The sequence below is a fragment of the Schistocerca piceifrons genome, chromosome 2 (assembly GCF_021461385.2).
Source record: "Schistocerca piceifrons isolate TAMUIC-IGC-003096 chromosome 2, iqSchPice1.1, whole genome shotgun sequence".
NCBI lineage: Eukaryota > Metazoa > Arthropoda > Insecta > Orthoptera > Acrididae > Schistocerca > Schistocerca piceifrons.
The window spans coordinates 320802700-320818983 of NC_060139.1; the positions used below are offsets into that span (position 1 = coordinate 320802700).

At 43.3% G+C, this 16284-nt stretch overlaps 1 long non-coding RNA gene across 1 annotated transcript in view; it reads left to right on the forward strand.

Annotated features, from left to right (window-relative positions):
* Positions 1-13372: 13372 nt before the first annotated feature.
* LOC124777920 overlaps positions 13373-16284 on the forward strand; it is a 105060-nt gene continuing 102148 nt past the window's right edge. Inside the window, exon 1 of the long non-coding RNA XR_007015803.1 lies at positions 13373-13523. This is a non-coding gene — a long non-coding RNA (uncharacterized LOC124777920). The remainder of the gene's footprint in view (positions 13524-16284) is intronic.

Consider the following 16284-nt stretch of genomic DNA (forward strand, 5'->3'; position numbering starts at 1 on the left):
ACGTTTGCATTTTCGCTAATGTGTCGAGACAAGGAATAATCTTTCATTCTAACAGATAAATCTGTAACTCAGGTATGGATTAAAGAGGAAACAGAAATTACAGTCCGAATGCAAACATATTTTCTTGATGGCCACCTAAACAGGGAGAAACTACCATCGTAATAAAATAATGGAAATCAGAGCTTGCACGGTGAGATTTAATTATTCTATTTTTCCACGTGCTGTTCGAAAGTGGAACGGTTCAGAAATATTGTGAATGTGGTTATTTGAACCCACTGCCAGGCACTTAAATAGGAATTACAGTGTAGTCATGTACATATAGATGTCAACCTAAACACCCAGTTTCTCAAAAGTAATTTTTATAGTTAATGCTCGAAATTTTTGTATCAGCTTCGCTACAAAATTATCATCGAATTTCTTTGGCCCTGAAAATTCCTGGCGTGTTACGGATAATTACAGCGGCTTCAAAAATTCTCGAGATCAGCACTTTACATGTGTTACCGTCTGCACGCTCGTCGCTGAATAGCTACCGCTTAACGGTTACCAGTAAACTCCCAAATCTTTAAAAAATTGAACTCCCGTGTATAAAACAGCTCAGACATTTTAATAATTTACAAATGAGTTAAAATATTAAATATCTGACGTAAAGCATGTAAGGGTGAAAAATTTTAGAAAAGATTTTAAATTATGTATAAAGTTCAATAGAAGTCGCTAAGTGTCTCATTATGAAACATTGAACTGAGTATACACGGAAGTGACAAAAATCATGTGATAGTGATATGCACATATACAGATGGCTGTAGTATCGCGTACACAAGGTATGAAAGAGCAGTGCACTGGTGGAGCTGTCATTGTACTAGATGATTCATGTGATTATGGCTGTACGACAGGAATGCGGACTGGTAGTTGGAGCTAGGCGCATGGTACATTCCATTTTGGAAATCGTTAGGGAATTCAATATTCTGAGATCCACAGTGTCAAGAGTGTGTCGCGAATACCAAACTTCAGGCATTACCTCTTACAGCGGACAAATCGTTGGCCAACGGCCTTCACTTAACGACCGAGAGCAGCAGCGTTTGTGTAGAGTTGTCAGTGCTACCAGACAAGCAACACTGTGTGGAATAACCGCAGAAATGAATGTGGGACGTACTACGAACGTATCCTTTAGGACAAGGCGGCGAAATGTGCCGTCAAAGGACTAACAGGAGACAACCAACGCGAAAACCTTTGCTAACAGCATGGGGTCGCCTGCAGCGCCTCTCCGGGGCTCGTGCACATATCGATTTGATCGTAGACGACTCGAAAACAGTGGCCCCGTCGGATGAGTCCCAATTTCAGTTGATAACAGCTCATGGTAGGGTTCCAGTGTGGTGCAGACTCCACGAAGCCGTGGACCCATGTTGTCAACAAGGCATCTGCAAGCTCGTAGTGGCTCGGTAATGGTGTCGGCTGTGTTTACGTGGAATAAACTGGGTCCTCTGGTCCAACTGAACTGATCATTGACTGGAAATGACCATTTGCAGCCATTCATGTATTTCATGTTCCCAAACGACAGCATTTTTATGGATGACAATGCATCCTGTCACTGGGTCACAATTGTTCGCAGTTGGTTTGAAGAATATTCTGGACAGTTCGAATGAATGATCTGGCCACCCAGATGGCCCGACATGAATCACACCGAACATTATGGGTCATAATCTAGAGGTTAGTTCGTGCACAAAATCCTGAATCGGCAACACATTCGCAATTACGGAAGTCTGTAGAGGCAACATGGCTCAGTATTTTTGCAAGGGACTTCCAGCGACTTGTTGCGTCCATGCCACATGAAGCTGCTGCGCTACACCAGGCGAAATGAGGTATCTAGTGGCATTTGCTACCTCAGTGTAGTCTGGTTAACTTGCGCAACATGAGCTACGCTATCTCAAGATACATAGACAGTTTCTGGCTGTAATTCTTGTCTTAACATAAGATCGTACCTCTTAATGAGAGTATGTTATAAATTTAATTTTAAATTCGGTCAGTAATTACGATAGTGAATCAAATGAAAACCTTAAATTTGTAATAAGAAATCGAAATTTCGCGCCGTTATGCTGTAAGTTGGTAAGCGTGCTACAAACAGCGTGCAGAATGGCCTGTAGGTGGCAGCATAGTGCAGACGCACACATACCGTCGCAGTATCAGTGTAAAGATGGCTGCCCCACTTCGGTTTTTGCGTAGTGAAGGCGTGAAACCTATTGAAATACATCGACAAATGAAGGTTCAGTACGGTGATGCATGTTTGTCACAGCAGCAAGACTACGAATGGAGTAGGAAGTTCGGAAATGGTGACTTCAGTGGAAGATGCTCCTCGACCAGGTGAGGCACAACGAGTTGACTCCACAGAACATTGCAGCAGTTGAAGCCATAGTGAAGGAAAACCGCCGAGTGACACTGAATGACGCTGCAGCATGTTTACAGATTAGTCATGGGTCAGCACACCACATTGTGCATGATGTGCTCCAGTTTCACAAAGTGTCTGCAGGATGGGTGCCACGGCAGCTGACTCCTAAAATGAGAGAACGTGTTCATGCTTGTGAAGAATTTTTTCGGCCTTTTGAACGAGAAGGTGATGGCTTCCTTGCAAGAATCGTTACTGGGGACGAAACCTGGGTTCACTTCTACCAACCGGAAACGAAGAGAGAGAGCAAGGAATGGCGCCATTCCTCATCACCAAAACCAAACTGGTTTTGAACAGAACCATCAGCAGGGAAGGTTATGCTGACTATCTTTTGGGACGAAAAAGGCGTCATTTTAGAGCATTACATGCCTAGAGGGACCACTGTCACCACTGCATCATGCACAGATCTTCTAAAAAATCATGTGCGGCCTGCAATCGAATCAAAGCCACGTGGATTGCTGTCAGCAGGTGTCCTTTTGCGACATGACAATGAAAGGACTGTACAACAGTTGCAACAATCACAGACTTGCATTTTGAGTGTCTTCCTCATCCACCATACTCAACAGACCTTGCCCCACGTGATATCCATATTTTTGTACCATTCAAAGACGCAATGGAAGGAAATAAGTTCCGTTCTGATGAAGAGGTACGCTAATCGGTGCATGAGTGGTTGCGCGGACTACCTACAGAAAATTTTTTTCTAAAGGTTTTTATGCATTTTGTAAGCGCTGGAGGACTTGCATTGAGGGTGGGGGAGTTTATGTTGAAAAGTGATACAGCTTTGTATCACTTCTGCACAGTAAATAATATTTAAAAAAATATTTTAGGTTTTCATTTTACTCACCCTCGTACATGACATAATGAAAACTTAAGTTTTGTTGTTCCTGGGAACCGTTAGACAGGTAGCCTGCAGCTGGTTTGTGCCCTATGAACCATGAACCGGGTTAGCAGTTAAGTAATATAGATAGCTTTACAACGGTGTACTTCCGACGTCTGGTTATCAGGCAAGTTTTTTACGATTCGACATCCCCTACAATGATCTGTCTTTGCTGCAGCGTATGTAGTGACGGTAATTAATTTGTGGTTCTGTAATTGTCGCTACGGGAGTTTCCAATTAAGCGTTCGCTGTAATGATAAAATATGTCTGCTAAATGATGGTCACTAGCAGACTGCAGCTATAAGAGTTAAACGACACTAAATGGATGACATAATTCGATCTGTACAGTGAGCAATGAGCAGTGAGAAATTTGGAAAGCGAGATACCGTTCACGGGGAATAAATAAAAAAAATGGTTGAGTGCTGCCGATGACATTTTAATTTTGTCAGTGACAGCAAAAAAAACTTGGAAGAGCTTTTGTACGGATCTGATAGTCTCTTGACAAAAAAAAAAGCTTATAAGGTCAATACCAAGAGAGGTAAAACAAGGATAATGGGATATTATTGAATTAAATCGGGAGATGCTGAAGGAGTTACGTTAGGAAATGAAACACTGGCATAAGAGTTTTGTTATTTGGGCTGAGATGTAAATGGGGATGGATGGAGTGCAGAGGATATAAAATAGAGACTGGCAATCGCAAGAAAAGCATTTTTGGAAAAGAAGGGACGATATTTTAAGTGTTAAGAATTTTTTCTGAGTGTAGTCTCGTGCACGTGGACACAACACAGTTCATTCAAGGAGACACTAGAAACTTTAAAAATGTGTTGCTGGAAAAGAATTCTGAAAAGTAGACAGGTCGATCGGATAACTAATGAAGGGGAACAGAATCCAATTGGGGAGAAAAGAGCATTATGACACTACTGGATTAAAAGCAGGGATTGGTTGATACGAGGTGCATTCAGATTATAATACCTCTCATTATGTTTCACACAAACTAATCACACGAAAACTTGAAACCTGATTCACTTCTTGGCGTAATCTCATATTTTTCACAACGTCGACGCCGAACGCTCCTTTACGAGTGTGATTGGACAACTGGAAAATCGCTCAGGCAATACCATCACGAATAGTGAATGTGCGACCATGGATAGTGTCTTTCGTCGTTAAAAAAGCCATAAGTTGTTAGGAGGCAGGTCAGGTAAATGAGATACATGAGAAATCATTTCATAATCGTTGTCGTCCGTCAGCACTCGTGGCATCCACCTGAAGGACACCTTCCGCATTTTCATGTCTTCACGTAGGGCCGTGTGCACAGATCCCACGAAAATGCCAACTTTTGAGACGATATTGTATTTATTTATTTATTGTTCCGTGGGACCACATTAAGGAGAAGTCTCCATGGTCATGGAACGAGTCAATACATGAAATTATAACACGATTGTAGAAACAGATAAAATGAAATATAAGAAACATATTCAGGCGACAAGTCTTAAGTTTAAATAAAGAAAATCAACAATGTGACACTGGAATTTGCTTAATTTTTTGGCTCTTCCAGGAGCTCCTCGACAGAATAGAAGGAGTGAGCCATGAGGAAACTCTTCAGTTTAGACTTAAAAGAGTTTGGGCTACTGCTAAGAATTTTGAGTTCTTGTGGTAGCTTATTGAAAATGGATGCAGCAGAATAGTACACTTCTTTCTGCACAAGAGTCAAGGAAGTGCATTCCACATGCAAATTTGATTTCCGCCTAGTATTAACTGAGTGAAAGCTGCTAACTCTTGGGATAAGCTAATATTGCTAACAACAAACGACATTAAAGAAAATATATACTGTGAGGGCAATGTCAAAATTCCCAGACTATTGAATAGGGGTCGACAAGACGTTCTCGAACATACACCACATATAGCTCGAACAGCCCGTTTTTGAGCCAAAAATACCCTTTTTGAATCAGAAGAATTACCCCAAAAAATAATACCATATTACATAAGCGTATGAAAATATGCTAAGTAGACTACTTTTAGTGTTGAAATGTCACTTATTTCAGATACTGTTCTAATGGTAAATAAAGCAGCATTTAGTTTCTGAACAAGATCCTTTCCACAACAGCTTACTATCTATCCGAACATCTAGGAACTTGAACTGTTCCGTCTCGCTTATAAATGCCCATTCTGTCTGATCAAAATATCAGTTCTTGTTGAATTGTGAGTTAGAAACTGTAAAAACTGAGTCTTACTGTGATTTAGCATCAAATTATTTTCCACAAGCCAAGAACTTATTTCATGAACTACATTATTTGATAATGTTTCAATATTACACACAAGATCCTTCACTACCAAGCTGGTGTCATCAGCAAACAGAAATATTTTTGAATCACCTGCAATACTAGAAGGCATATCATTTATATAAATAAGAAACAGCAGTGGCCCCAGCACCGACCCTTGGGGAACGCCCCACTTAACAGTGCCCCATTGGGACTGAACATCACTACCACTCTCAATATTGCGGAGAATTGCCTTCTACTTTCTGTTCTTAAAGTAAGAGGCGAACCAATTGTAAGCTACTCCCCTTACTCCATAATGGTCCAACTTCTGCAGTAATATTTTGTGGTCAACACAGTCAAAAGCCTTCGTTAAATCAAAGAAAACACCTAACGTTCCTAACCTTTTATTTAATCCGTCCAAAACCTCACAGAGAAAAGAGAATATAGCATTTTCAGTTGTTAAACCATTTCTAAAACCAAACTGTACATTTGACAGGAAATTATGTGAATTTAAATGATCCAGTAACCCTGTATATACAACCCTCTCGATAACTTTATCAAACACTGATGGCATAGAAATAGGTCTATAATTGTCACCATTATCCCTGTCTCCCTTTTTATAAAGTGGCTTCACTAGCGAGTACTTTAATCGGTCAGGAAACCGACCACTCCTAAAGGAAAAGTTACAGATATGGCTAAGTACTGGGCTAACATACATAGAACAATACTTCAGTATTCTGCTAGATACCCCGTCATATCCATGAGAGTTCTTGGTCTTTAGTGATTTCATTATTAACTCAATCTCCCTCTTGTCAGTATCATAGAGGAGCATTTCAGGTAACAGTCTCGGAACACTTTTTTCTACGAGCGCTATATGATTCCATGTTGGGACTAGGTTTCTATTTAGTTCACCTGCTATATTCAGAAAGTAATTATTAAATACTGTACATATATGCGACTTATCAGTAACACGGACATTCCCACTACGCACTGATTCTATATCCTCGACCTGTCTCTGCAGACCAGCCACTTCCTTTACGACTGACCATATGGTTTTAATTTTATCATGAGACTTAGCTATTCTATCTGTATACCACATACTTTTTGCCTTCCTAATAACTTTTTTAAGCACCTTACAATACTGTTTATAATGGGCTGCTGCATTTAGATTGTGACTGTTTCTAACGTTTTGATATACAGGGTGTTTCAAAAATGACCGGTATATTTGCAACGGCAATAAAAACTTAACGAGCAGCGATAGAAATACACCGTTTGTTGCAATATGCTTGGGACAACAGTACATTTTCAGGCAGACAAACTTTCGAAATTACAGTAGTTACAATTTTCAACAACAGATGGCGCTGCAAGTGATGTGAAAGATATAGAAGACAATGCAGTCTGTGGGTGCGCCATTCTGTACGTCGTCTTTCTGCTGTAAGCGTGTGCTGTTCACAACGTGCAAGTGTGCTGTGGACAACATGGTTTATTCCTTAGAACAGAGGATTTTTCTGGTGTTGGAATTCTACTGCCTAGAACACAGTGTTGTAGCAACAAGACGAAGTTTTCAACGGAGGTTTAATGTAACCAAAGGACCGAAAAGCGATACAATAAAGGATCTGTTTGAAAAATTTCAACGGACTGGGAACGTGACGGATGAACGTGCTGGAAATGTAGGGCAACCGCGTACGGCAACCACAGAGGGCAACGCGCAGCTAGTGCAGCAGGTGATCCAACAGCGGCCTCGGGTTTCCGTTCTCCGTGTTGCAGCTGCAGTCCAAATGACGCCAACGTCCACGTATCGTCTCATGCGCCAGAGTTTACACCTCTATCCATACAAAATTCAAACGCGGCAACCCCTCAGCGCCGCTACCATTGCTGCGTGAGAGACATTCGCTAACGATATAGTGCACAGGATTGATGACGGCGATATGCATGTGGGCAGCATTTGGTTTACTGACGAAGCTTATTTTTACCTGGACGGCTTTGTCAATAAACAGAACTGGCGCATATGGGGAGCCGAAAAGCCCCATGTTGCAGTCCCATCGTCCCTGCATCCTCAAAAAGTACTGGTCTGGGCCGTCATTTCTTCCAAAGTAATCAATGGCCCATTTTTCAGATCCGAAACGATTACTGCATCACGCTATCTGGACATTCTTCGTGAATTTGTGGCGGTACAAACTGCCTTAGACGACACTGCGAACACCTCGTGGCTTATGCAAGATGGTGCCCGGCCACATCGCATGGCCGACCTCCTTAATTTCCTGAATGAATATTTCGATGATCGTGTGATTTCTTTGGGCTATCCGAAACATACAGGAGGCGGCGTGGATTGGCCTCCCTATTCGCCAGACATGAACCCCTGTGACTTCTTTCTGTGGGGACACTTGAAAGACCAGGTGTACCGCCAGAATCCAGAAACAACTGAACAGCTGAAGCAGTACATCTCATCTGCATGTGAAGCCATTCCACCAGACACGTTGTCAAAGGTTTCGGGTAATTTCATTCAGAGACTACGCCATATTATTGCTACGCATGGTGGATATGTGGAAAATATCGTACTATAGAGTTTCCCAGACCGCAGCGCCATCTGTTGTTGAAAATTGTAACTACTGTAATTTCGAAAGTTTGTCTGCCTGAAAATGTACTGTTGTCCCAAGCATATTGCAACAAACGGTGTATTTCTATCGCTGCTCGTTTAGTTTTTAATGCCGTTTCAAATATACCGGTCATTTTTGAAACACCCTGTAATTGCCACTTTGTTCTATAAGATATTCTTATCCCTTTAGTCAGCCACCCAGGCTGCCTGTTTGTGCTAGTACCCTGTTTTGAACGTTGTAACGGAAAGCAACTTTCAAAGAGCACGAGAAAAGTCTTGAGGAAAGCATTATATTTATCGTCTACTGTATCAGCACTATAAACATCTTGCCACTCTTGTTCTTTGATAAGGTTTACAAAGGTCTCTACAGCAACCGGATCAGCTTTCCTAAAAAGTTGATAACTATATTTAACATGTGTTGCAGCGCAAAAATCTTTTAGAGTTAAAATTTGTGCATCATGATCTGAAAGGCCATTCACCTTTTTGCTAACAGAATGCCCTTCTAGTAATGAGGAATGAACAAAAATATTGTCTATGGTTGTTCTACTGTTCCCTTGCACTCTCGTTCGAATGAATACGGTTTGCATAAGATTACATGAATTAAGGAGGTCTACCAGCATCCTCTTCCTTGCACAATCACTTATACAATTAATATTGTAGTCACCACATATAACTAACTTTTTGTATTTCCTGTAAAGTGAACCAAGAACCAGCTCTAGCTTTAGCAAAAATGTTGCGAAAACGGAGTCTGGGGATCTATAAATAACAACAGTAAGAAGTTTAGCTCCACTAAATTTAACCACACCTGCACAACATTCAAACACCTTTTCAGTGCAGTACTTTGAAACATCAATTGACTCAAATGGGATATCGTTTTTCACATACATGGCTACTCCCCCACACCGCAAAGAGCTCCTAGAAAAGCTGCCAGCCAACCTGTATCCTGTGTTCTATGCTCCGAAGCAACTGTCTCCACTCGCTCGACATGCTGTTAGACCGGTTACTGCGAGCCCAAGATTGTATTGGTTTGTTGTCGCGTGACACTCTGCCTTTTTTGCACTGTTGCAACCATTGTCTCACGCAACTGATAATAAATTTCAGCCGGTGTCACATCAGGCAAATGGAGAAAACGAATAATTACACGCTGTGAGTGTGATGTAAACGTCTCCACTTTAAGTATCATAAACAGTCCTCGCTGTCGCCGTTGCTGATAAGAGTTCTGTACACCATACAGTGCTGTAATCTCTGCCCCACATTCACAACAAATGAATGCATATTTTGAAACAAACCGCATGTTTAAGAAAAAAGAAGAGATGTTATGACTTGAATGCACCACGTAGGACACATACTGAGGCGTCAAGGAACTACACTGTTGAGCCACATTAATGTGACCATTTGTCAAAAGCCTGAATAGCCACCTTTTGCAGTGCAGGACGTTTAGGAGGAGAAACATTGACGTTTTGGAAAGTGCCAACAGGGATGTGGAGCCATGTCGACTCCATTGTCTTGGCCATAGCTGCACTAGGTTTCTCGGCTGAGATGGTCCCACAGATTCTCGATAGCGTTAAAATTCAGGGCGCTTGATGGCTAGGGCAGTATGGTAAACTCATCATGGTGCTCTCAGAACCATGCACGAACATCTCCAGCTGTGTGACACGTTGCATTGTTCTGCTGGTAGGTGCCATCGTACCGTGGAAAAAACGAACCGCATGTAGGGGTGGACATTGTCCCCAAGGATAGACGCATACTTATGTCGATCCGTTGTGCCTTCCAGAATGAGAAGATCACCCAGAGAATGGCACGAAAATATTACCCAAACCATAATGCTTTCTGCTGGTTGCAGGGCGTTTGCTTTCCGATGTTTCTACCTTACACGTCAACGGCCAGCTGTACGATGGAGCATAAACCGTGATTCAGCTGAGAAGGCCACCTGTCACCACGCAGTGGACGTGCAGTTGCGGCACTGTCAAAAAAATACCAGCCTTCGTCATCGATGAACAGCAGTGTGCATGGGTACATGAACCAGTGTCTGCTGCGGAGGCCCATACGTAGCAACGTTCGCTGAGCTATAGTTTAGGAGACACTGTTAGTAACCCGTTGGTTTATCCGGGCAGTCAGTTGGTAAACAGTTGCAAGTCTATTCGCCCACACACATTTCCACAACTGTCGTTTACCCCTGTCGTCTGTGGCCCGAGATGCACCACGGTTACCTCAGCGCCAGTTTTGGATAGTGCCATTTTACCATGCACAGTATACTTTAACCATGACAGTATGCGAACAGTTGACGAACTTCCCGGTTTCGAAACTGCTTCCACACTTTGCCCAAACGACAGTGATTATCCTTTTGGACATCAGATAAACCGGTCCGTTTCCGCTGTACGGCAATGATTGCAGTGTTGTCCACATCTCCCCAACACGATGAATACAGGGTGGTCCATTGATCGTGACCGGGCCAAATATCTCACGAAATAAGCGTCAAACGAAAAAACTACAGAGAACGAAACTCGTCTACCTTGAAGGGGGAAACCAGATGGCGGTATGGTTGGCCCGCTAGATGGCGCTGCCATAGGTCAAACGGATATCAACTGCGTTTTTTTAAATAGGAACCCCCATTTTTTATTATACAGGGTGATTCAAAAAGAATACCACAACTTTCAAAATGTGTATTTAATGAAAGAAACATAATATAACCTTCTGTTGTACATCATTACAAAGAGTATTTAAAAAGGTTTTTTTTCACTCAAAAACAAGTTCAGAGATGTTCAATATGGCCCCCTCCAGACACACGAGCAATATCAACCCGATACTCCAGCTCGTTCCACACTCTCTGTAGCATATCAGGCGTAACAGTTTGGATAGCTGCTGTTATTTCTCGTTTCAAATCATCAATGGTGGCTGGGAGAGGTGGCCGAAACACCATATCCTTAACATACTCCCATAAGAAAAAATCGCAGGGGGTAAGATCAGGGCTTCTTGGAGGCCAGTGATGAAGTGCTCTGTCACGGGCTGCCTGGCGGCCGATCCATCGCCTCGGGTAGTTGACGTTCAGGCAGTTACGGACAGATAAGTGCCAATGTGGTGGCACTCCATCCTGCTGAAATATGAATTGTTGTGCTTCTTGTTCGAGCTGAGGGAACAGCCAATTCTCTAACATCTCCAGATACTGTAGTCCAGTTACAGTAGCACCTTCGAAGAAAAAGGGACCAAAAACTTTATTGGCTGAAATGGCGAACAAATGTACAACTAAATGAAACTTTATAGCTCCCTTAATTCGCCGACAGATAGTGCTTAGCTCTGTTTTTTGTCGTTGCAGAGTTTTAAATTCCTAAATTTGTGGTATTCTTTTTGAATCACCCTGTATATTCGTGTAGTACGTAAAGAAATATGAATATTTTAGTTGAATCACTTTTTTCGCTTTGTGATAGATGGCGCTGTAATAGTCACAAACATATGGCTCACAATTTTAGACGAACAGTTGGTAACAGGTAGGTCTTTTTATTAAAATACAGAACGTAGGTACGTTTGAACATTTTATTTCGGTTGTTCCAATGCGATAAATGTACCTTTGTGAACTTATCATTTCTGAGAACGCATGATGTTACATCGTGATTACCTGTAAATACCACATTAATGCAATAAATGCTCAAAATGATGTCCGTCAACCTCAATGCATTTGGCAGTATGTGTAACGACATTCCTCTCAACAGTGAGTAGTTCGTCTTCCGTAATGTTCGCACATGCATTGACAATGCGCTGACGCATGTTGTCAGGCGTTGTCAGTGGATCACCATAGCAAATACCCTTCAATATTCCCCACAGAAAGAAATCCGAGGACGTCAGATCCGGTGAACGTGCTTCGACGACCAATCCAAGTGTCATGAAATATGCTATTCAATACTGCTTCAACCGCACGCGAGCTATGTGCCGGACATCCATGTTGGAAGTACATCGCCAATCTGTCATGCAGTGAAACATCTTGTAGTAACATCGGTAGAACATTACGTAGGAAATCAGCATACATTGCACCATTTAGATTGCCATCGATAAAATGGGGGCCAATTATCCTTCCTCCCATAATGCCGCACCATACATTAACCCGTCAAGGTCGCTGATGTTCCACTTGTCGCAGCCATTGTGGGCATTTTGATCACAATAGCCATACATCAACACGATATCTATCTTTTCCACAATTGGTAAACGGTCCATTTTAACACGGGTAATGTATCAAGAAGCAAATCCCGTCCGCACTGACGGAATGTTACGCGATACCACGTACGTATACATTTGTGACTATTACAGCGCCATCTATCACAAAGTGAAAAATGTGGTCCAACTAAAACACTCATATTTCTTTACGTACTACACGAATATGTAAAAAAAATGGGGCTTCCTATTTAAAAAAACGGAGTTGATATCCGTTTGACCTATGGCAGCGCCATATAGCGGGCCAACCATAGCGCCATCTGGTTTCTCCCTTCAAGGTAGACGAGTTTCGTTCTTTGTAGTTTTTTCGTTTGGTGCTTATTTCGTGAGATATTTGGCCCGGTCACTGTCAACGAGGCAGGATTCGAACCTGCGACCGTAGTGGTCGCGCGGTTCCAGACTGTAGCGCCTAGAACCGCTCGGCCACCTCGGCCGGCCTGTCAATGGACCACCCTGTATATTCTCCTTTGCTCGTGATGTCACCTGGCCTCTGTGAGTGATTGACTTCGAACACAGGCAGTGATCATATTAATGTGACTGGACCATATAGACGTTAACAACTATTACAATCTGAAAAGTACATTCCGGTGGTTTATAATGCCATTTTTCATGTTGAAATTTCAGAGCGCCGCCTACGTAAAAGCCTTCTGTTAACTTGAACTCGCTTGAAAGCTATAGAATTTTTGAAACCAAGTCACTGCTCATGAAGTGATTTTGACTGTAGTTGGCACTACGCTTACTTTGTTGACAAATTTCAGAGTTGCGTTGCGCGTGCGTAGGAAATGGGGTGCAGCAGTAATGCACGCTGGTGCTAGGGCAGTGAGCCGTCAGCGAGGTGCTGGCGCTGTGTCGCCAGGACCGACGTGGCGCGCGCGCCGCTCTGGTGGCAGCTGCCCGGGGACCCGTGGGAGCCGCCACCCCCGCCGCCCCCACAGCCTCCGCCCCCGCCGCCCGCGGCACCGCCTGCTGCCGCCGTTCTGCGCCCGCGGCCGCGCCCCGTGCTGGGCTGCCACCGGAACGAAGTGACGCCGTCGCCATTGCCGACGCCCACGAGGAGCCCGCTGTGCTGGCAGTGGGGATACCGCTGGCCACGCCACTGGGAACCACAGGCCGAACCGCGCACGCCCATTCCGCCCGCCGGCACCTACTCAGGTATCGAACCAATTTACTATGTAGCCCCGATAAATATTGTTATGAGGTGGATGTAGTGTGTAGATTCCATCTCGACATCCTGGAGGAACTGTTTCGCTACTCATCTCAGTTACAGATAAAAAATATTCGGACACCAGTTAGTGGACATTATTATGGGTGTGCCTACTCTTCACTTTTATGACGGTTTGAACTCGGCTGGGGACTAGAGATGGGTAGTTCACGAACGAAGGGGTGCAAAGGAACGGTTCACCAAGATGAACGAAAGGACCGAGGAACGAATTCCAAGGAACGATCGGTTCATACTTCACTTCGGTCGCGGCGGTCTACTTATAGTTCTCGGGAACGAGGAACGATCGGTTCATAGTTCAATTCGGTCGCGGCGTTCTACTTATAGTTCCCGGGAAAGAGGAACGATCGGTTCATAGCTCACTAGTTCACTTCGGTCGCGGCGGTCTCTTCGGCAGTTCTCGTTCCAGCCTCGGTCGCATGCTCGTCTCAGTCTCGGTTTCCCTTTTCCGCACTCGTCGTTCTTCGCATGACCACCTGTCTCAGTTCCACTGCCGACTGGTCCTAGTCAGTTCAGTATCCAGTTGCTCGTTTCGTTCACTGAGCTCGCCTATTTTACATGTGCTCCAAACTGTTTTTGCACTTGGTTCTGGCTATTCAGCGTCTACGACCGGTAATCAAAAAGTATTTTATAGTTACGTAAATTACACAATAATTACGTTGTCTGTAATAGGTACGTATCTTCAGGTAACAAAAGGGCATATCAGCTTACTTCATTATAACGATGAACAGCAGAAGACATTCTTATAACAAGGCAAGTTTTTTTTGTTATTCATGTATTTTTTGGTTTCATCGACTTGATTTAGCAGCTAACTTTCAATAATTTGCTTAATTTTTAGTGCAAGAAAATTCATAGAAAACAATTTTCGTGTATCTTTCATATACAAAACATTACATTTAGGAAGGCTCTAATTATTTTTCAGTTTGGTTGTTTCCATATTTGCATTACCTGCTAGTTTGGTTTCTTTGAAAAAAAAAAAGCGGTTTGTGGGTCATTTTGGCTCAGTAGGAAAAGCGGTGCCTCTCTATTTGAAAAGACTGATTGCCATAAAATCGTATTTACTTATTATCTCAAAAACATTTGTTCAGAAGGAGCTTTCAAACAAAAAAACTTTACTGCTGCGAACTTACTTATTATTATTATTGCTGCATTAACTTTAATAATGAAACATAAAAACCTAATTTTTACTAAGCGTCTGGCGCAAGTATGAGAAAACCACATTTTATTTTATGCTTCCATAAAGTCTCTACTTCGCCTACGAACTCAGAGACAACGTGAAGTATATATACGGTGGAAACGATTATTGTTTACAACGTAGCATAGCTATGTAGTAGAAATCGAAACGAAGAATTTTATACAAGACACTTGCGGTCTATTAAATTGGGAAACAGCCACCAACAGGTTTACAAGACTACATGCGCGTCGCGTGAGATTTTCATGTTCTCTTCTCCAGCTTTCTACACATCGTCATCGATTGTTTCGCAATTGTTGCTTGCATTAGCTTGTTATTTCTTCACTGCCTAATTATTACACGTTTGTCTGTTTGTTGTATCTGCTCGTAACTGGCAACACATCGTGCGTAATTGGCGAGCAGTCTGTACTCGGGGCCGGTTTTCCGTGCGCCACCCTATATTATTTCCCTGCGATCAGCCACACAAGGCTACGGTTGGCTAAACGAGAGGTTCTGCAGAATTACAGAAATTACTTCTAAACGTTTATAAGAATTCTGTAATGAATAAAAACTCTATACTCCAGGGGGGAGGCAAGTGTCCCCTCTTGGTGCCCTCCATCCTTCAGTCACCTACACTACTAGTTTTCAGTTTTTCATAAGAACCATATACCAAGCACAAATGAACGGTGAACGAGTAAAAATGAACGGTTCCCAAAAAAGAACGATCAGTAGTGAACTAGTTCCCAAGGATGAACGAGTTTGCCCATCTCTACTGGGGACACTTTAAATGAACCTCAAGGTTTGTGGGGGAATGGTAGCCCATTCTTCCTTGAGAACAGAAACCAGAGAAAATTTTGATAGTATCATATAGCCGTTATGGCGCCTTCCATGACCACCAGCGGCGTACGTCGGCCCCACGTAATGCCACCCCAAAACAGCAGGGAACCTCCGCCTTGGTGCACTCGATGGACAGTGTGTCTAAGGCCTTCAGCCTGACCGGGTTGCCTCCAGACACGCCTCCGACGATTGTCTGGTTGAAGGCACATGCGACACTCATCGGTGAAGAGAGCGTGATGCCATCCTGAGCGGTACATTCGGCATGTTGTTGGGCCCATCTGTACCGCGCTGCGTGGTGTCGTGGTTGCAAAGATGGCCCTCGCTATGGACGTCGGGAGTGAAGTTGCGCATCATGCAGCCTATTATGCACAGTTTGAGTCGTAACACGACGTTCTGTGGCTGCACGAAAAGTATTATTCAACACGGTGGCGTTGCTGTCAGGGTTCCTCCGAGCTATAATCCGTAGGTAGCAGTCATCCACTGCAGTAACACTGGACTCGCATTCGGGAGGACGACGGTTCAATCCCGCGTTCGGCATCCTGATTTGGGTTTTCCGAGATTTCCCTAAATCGCTCCAGGCAAATGCCGGGATGGTTCCTTTGAAAGGGCACGGCCGATTTCCTTCCCCTTCCTTTCCTAATCAGATGAGACCGATGACCTCGGGTGTTTGGTCACTTCCCCCAAAC